At 45.8% G+C, this 6,000-nt stretch overlaps 1 pseudogene; it reads left to right on the forward strand.

Annotated features, from left to right (window-relative positions):
- The first annotated feature begins 2,055 nt into the window (after window positions 1-2,055).
- LOC123052796 (histone H4-like) lies at window positions 2,056-4,615 on the forward strand (annotated as a pseudogene).
- The last annotated feature ends 1,385 nt before the right edge of the window (window positions 4,616-6,000 follow it).

A 6,000-nucleotide genomic window follows, 5' to 3' on the forward strand; every position in this document is an offset into this window, starting at 1 on the left:
AGACCGCATAACAACATACGTTCTTCCCTTTGTCATCGGTATGTTACTTGCCCGAGATTCGATCGTCGGTATCTCAATACCTAGTTCAATCTCGTTACCGGCAAGTCTCTTTACTCATTCCATAATACATCATCTCACAACTAACTCATTAGTTGCAATGCTTGCAAGGCTTATGTGATGTGCATTACCGAGAGGGCCCAAAGATACCTCTCCGACAATCGGATTGACAAATCCTAATCTCGAAATACGCCAACCCACATGTACCTTTGGAGACACCTGTAGAGCACCTTTATAATCACCCAGTTACGTTGTGACGTTTGGTAGCACACAAAGTGTTCCTCCGGCAAACGGGAGTTGCATAATCTCATAGTCATAGGAACATGTATAAGTCATGAAGAAAGCAATAGCAACATACTAAACGATCGGGTGCTAAGCTAATGGAATGGGTCATGTCAATCAGATCATTCACCTAATGATGTGATCCCGTTAATCAAATAACAACTCTTTGTCCATGGTTAGGAAACATAACCATCTTTGATTAACGAGCTAGTCAAGTAGAGGCATACTAGTCACACTCTGTTTGTCTATGTATTCACACATGTATTATGTTTCCGGTTAATACAATTCTAGCATGATTTATCATGATATAAGGAAATAAATAATAACTTTATTATTGGCTCTAGGGCATATTTTCTTCAGGGAGTGCGTGGGTCGTGACTGAAGCCGGACGGGGACGCACGCGGCGCCGGGCCATGCGGGAAGGTGATGTTGGAGTTGAAGCCACCATGCGCGTTGCCGTCGGCGTAGCCAGGCGAGGGCGTGTACCCCCACAGCGTCGGCGAGAAGCCGGCCGGTGACGCGGTGCTTTGCTGGCTTCCCCACGCGGCTTGCGGGCACTGGGCGGCCTGTTGAGGCGGAAGGTTCGCCATCCCCGCGCGAGACACCTCCTCCTGCTCGGACACCGCCGCCGCCACGTCCCTGGCCTTCTTCATGATGAGCCTGTTCCGCTGATCGGCGGTGGCCGCCGCCCGACGATCAACGTCGGCCTTCCACTGGGCGTTCGACACCCCGAGGGGCCTTGCCTTCGGCTCCCTCGGCTTCCTCTGCTTTGGCTTGATGGCGCCAGCGGTGGCTAGGCAAGGGGCTGCATATTTCTTCGACAGGATGGCGGGCGGATTTGGGAAGAGAATGGTGGGAGCGGCGGGGAAGAAAGGGGGAAAGGGAGGGAAAGGGGGAAGAAAACAGCGGGAGATCGGTCGGTGTCGCCGACGGTGTGGGCCCACACGCCTTTTCTTTCAGCCGGCGCCCCCCGGTGCGCTGGGTTCGGCTTGGGTTCGCTGGTTGTAAGTTTGGCCCAATCCGGTGATAAACGAGGATCTGGGGGCATGGCTGGGACGCTTTTTCAATGCCGACGCTAAAAAAGCCGCCCTGGGGGCTATTGGGGGGGGGGAGTGGAGATGCTCTTAGACCGAAAGTGAAAGCGTTAAGTTACGTTGTGACTTTTGATAGCACACTAAGTGTTCCTTCGGTGTTCGGGAGTTGCATAATCTCATACTCATAGGAACATGTATAAGTTATGGAGAAAGCAATAGCAAGAAACTAAACGATCATAGTGCTAAGCTAACGGATGGGTCATGTCAATCACATCATTCTCTAATGATGTGATCCCGTTTATCAAATGACAACTCATGTCTATGGTTAGGAAACTTAACCATCTTTGATTAACGAGCTAGTCAAGTAGATGCATACTAGTGACACTCTGTTTGTCTATGTATTCACACATGTACTAAGTTTCCAATTAATACAATTCTAGCATCAATAATAAACATTTATTATGATATAAGGAAATATAAATAACAACTTTATTATTGCCTCTAGGGCATATTTCCTTCACTTAAGAGTACACTCCATGTGCATGGAATGGTAGAAGACGCCTTCTCCCACTTCCTGTCCCACTTACAATCACATTCCCCTCTCGGGAGAACACAAAACCAATCACCACCGCTCCTCGACCTCCATGCGTTCGTAGCTCAAACGAAGGATGGATTGTCATCCATGTCTGAGCGCGGCAACATAGACACGGGGCTTGGCAAGGGCGGCGCCGAGCGCCACTGGAAGGTGCTGCGCGACAACTTCCAATGCATTGCTCGGTGATCCAATGGTTCGCTTGGAGCGGTGGCCTGAAGCACATCTCCATCCTCATCTACTTGGAGAACCGCAACATGCTAAAGATCTTCCTCGAGAAAGTCATCCGCGACACCATCACCTACCCCTATCACGCCCACCGCAAGACCGTCACTGCCATGGACGTCGTCTACGCCCTTAAGCGCGAGGCCCCACCCTCTACGACTTCGTCAAATTGGATTATGATGTTTTTGCGCACCTGTGCGCATCACTCTAGTTGTTGAGAAACCATAGAAGAAACTAGAAGCACATGCATACCTTGCCATGCCATTCCTCTTTTGGTCATTCATTCCGCAATATATGTTCTTCCCCTATTCTGTCATAGTTTTATGAGTCGGTTATTGTTTCTCAAGTTTCCATGCCCCTTTCTCCCGGGATTTTGGCAGAAGTTGCCATGACGGATCTAAAAGAGACTGACATTCAGGGGAATTGTTGTTCAGCGTTGGCTGTCTCACGGCGACAAAAGAAAGATGTCTATCAATTGATACTTAGTATTCCCTCCGTCCCATAATATAAGAGAGTTTTTGACACTACACTATTATTAAAAACGCTTTTATATTATGGGACGAAGGGAGTAGTAACGAAGCAAGACCAACCATCCATTTCTGTAACAAAATTGCCGAGAGTATACTAATAAGGAAAGAAATTGTAATGATATTATCAAAATAAATTATATCAATCCAAGTCATTTTTAGAGGCAAGATTATGCCCACCAGAAAGTACAAAATACAAACAAAATGCAAAAGGAGAAGAGCTGTGATAATTTTTCCATGTGATAAAACTAACCAAAAAAGCAGTGGAAACACGAACTATACTCTAAAACATTGGCGAGCAATTCAAATGTCGTGTACACTAGTGATCCATTGTGTAAGCTACACATTATAGATGTTTTGCACACTTACTCATCCGTAATATCTCATTTGGCTATAGTTAATTACCATTGATTTGCATTTTTCATTGGAAAAAATGAATCCCACACAACTTTTGGTAAATTCGCCTGTTCGAACAACTATCAGGGTTAAAAATTAATTTTAATAAAAGTGAGCTGTTTTGCTTTGGACGCGCCAGAGAAGAACAAGAAACCTACAAGCAGCTATTTGGCTGTGAAATTGGCACACTACCCTTCACGTACCTAGGGATTCCGATTCATCACCGTAAGCTCACAAATAAAGAATGAAAATGTATCGAGGATCGGTTTGAAAAGAGGCTAAGTTGCTGGAAGGCCAAACTTTTGTCTTATGGAGAAAGATTGGTGCTTATTAATTCTGTACTCACAAGTATGCCCATGTTCCTCCTCTCTTTCTTTGAAGTCCCGGTTGGGGTACGGAAAAGATTGGACTTTTATCGATCTAGATTCTTCTGGCAAATTGATGAGAACAAAAATAAGTATCGTTTGGCAAAGTGGGATGTAATTTGTAGACCAAAGGACCAGGGAGGATTGGGAATTGAAAACTTAGAGGTGAAAAATAGGTGCTTACTAAGCAAATGGCTGTACCGATTATGCACAGAAAGTGATGGAGTTTGGGCTCAGTTATTGCGTAACAAATATCTCTATGCCAAAACACTAGCCCAGGTTACGGCAAAAGCGACTGATTCACCATTCTAGAAAGGGATTATGAGGACGAAAGTGGCGTTCTTTAACAGGGTTAAATTTATCATCGGGAATGGACGGGATACTCGATTTTGGGAGGATACTTGGTTAGGAGATTCGCCCCTGGCCTTACAGTATCCTTCCCTTTACAACATTGCGCAACGGAAAGAGGTTTCCGTTGCTACAGTGCTGGATACTATCCCGCTTAACATACAGTTAAGACGGTCTGTTATTGGCGACCGTTGGACTAGGTGGATACATCTTGTGTAGGTTAATGGAGGTTAACCTTTCGGATGTACCAGACACTTTGCAATGGAAGCTTTCCAGCTCAGGGGTCTTCTCGGTTAAATCCATGTACATGGATTTGATTAATACCGGGACCATCCCAAGGACGGTTCATATTTGGAAAGTTAAGGTGGCCTTGAAGATAAAAGTCTTTATGTGGTTTGTGCATAAGGGTGTCATTCTTACTAAAGATAATTTTTTTAAGCGTAAGTGGGAAGGAAGTAAAAGATGCTACTTTTGTGATCAGGATGAAACAATATGACGTCTATTTATCAAATGTCCACTTGCTAAACTGCTTTGGAGAACTATCCATGTTACATTCAACATCACTCCACCTCGCACGATATCACATTTGTTTGATAACGGGTTGACTGGAGTGGAGCCAAAGTCCGCGACACATATCCGAGTGGGAGCATGCGCATTACTTTGGTCTCTATGGAATTCTCGCAATGACGTTACATTTAACAGACAAACCATTACCAACTTTTTGCAGGTCATCTTCAGAGCGTCTACTTGGATCCGTACGTGGTCATTACTCAGTCGTGCGGACCATAGAGAGCATATGGATATTGGGTGCAGCCGATGGGAGATGGTTGCACGGGATACTTACAACCGGTTTGGATGACAGTCCAATAATAGGATAGACGTTTAGTCTCCTAGTCTTTCTGGCGCCGGTTGTGATGTTCATTTTTGGCCGCTTGTGGCTTTTCCTGGCTTAGTACGACCTTTGTTTATTTTTAAGACCTCCATTTGGAACATTTGAGATACTTTTTAATAAATGGCTGTGTGTATTAAGAGATGCAGAGGCTGGGGGTATACCTCCTTTTCGAAAAAAACAACTTTTGGTAAATATTTTGGAATTTGTCAAGTGGACTCATCATGGGTAAAATGGGGGTCGAGAGATGCTCTAAATTTCGTCTCCTTTAGGGCCCGCTTGGATTAGCGTTTTCGCTTGTATCCGGCTGGTTTAGAATACAGACCTGGACTGGTCGTTTTGTTTCCAAGCAGAAAATTAGCTGTGACCGGTATTTTACATGTGTAAAATAAATACAGGTGTAAAAGTTTACACCCATTCCAAGCGGAGCCTTAGTCTTATTTCACGATAATTCTGCACCAATGAAATATACAATGTCGATCGACTTTTTATTTCCATCCAACTAATTTTGTCCCTAGAAATAGGTTGCTGCGTCGGAAAAAGTTTGTGGAATAATATGTTTTTCATAGAAGAATACTCTGTTGGTAAAAGCGACCGTGACACACTTTGTACCATTCCTACATTGTCCGTGCATGAAGTAGAAATACACTAGCGCAGAAAAGGAAACACGCAAACACCATGCCCACGTCCCAAATATATCGAGCTGGTGCCACACCACTGACCCAGCCCGCCAATCCACCGATCCGAGGTCACCGCCACGTCATCGATCCCTGGCATCTATCCCCCAGACCGCGATCTTAACCGCACACTCCATCTACATCGAATGGTAGGAAAGCATCTGCTCCCACTTCTTGTCCCCCTTTTAATAACCTCCCCCTTTCGGCAAAACACAACACCAATCACCACCGCTCCTCGACCTTCATTCGCTCCCAGCTCAAACCAAGGAGAGATTGTCAACCATGTCTGGGCTGGCAAGGGCGGCCCCAAGCGCCAATGAAAGGTGCTATTTGACAAGATCCAGGGCATCACTAAGCCGACGATCCAGAGGATTGCTGAGAGGGGTGGCCTGAAGCATATCTCCGTCCTCATCTACTTGGAGAACCACGGCGTGCTCAAGATCTTCCTCGAGAAAGTCATATGGACGCCATCAACTACATTGATCACCCCGCCGCAAGACCGTCACCGCAGTGGAAGTCGTCTACACCCTTAAGCTCCAGGGCCACACCCTCTACGGCTTCGGCGACTAGGATTCCGATGTGTATGTGCCTTGCCGCGCCATTCCTCT

This window comes from Triticum aestivum, chromosome 1A (genome assembly GCF_018294505.1).
Source record: "Triticum aestivum cultivar Chinese Spring chromosome 1A, IWGSC CS RefSeq v2.1, whole genome shotgun sequence".
NCBI classification, from domain to species: Eukaryota; Viridiplantae; Streptophyta; class Magnoliopsida; order Poales; family Poaceae; genus Triticum; species Triticum aestivum.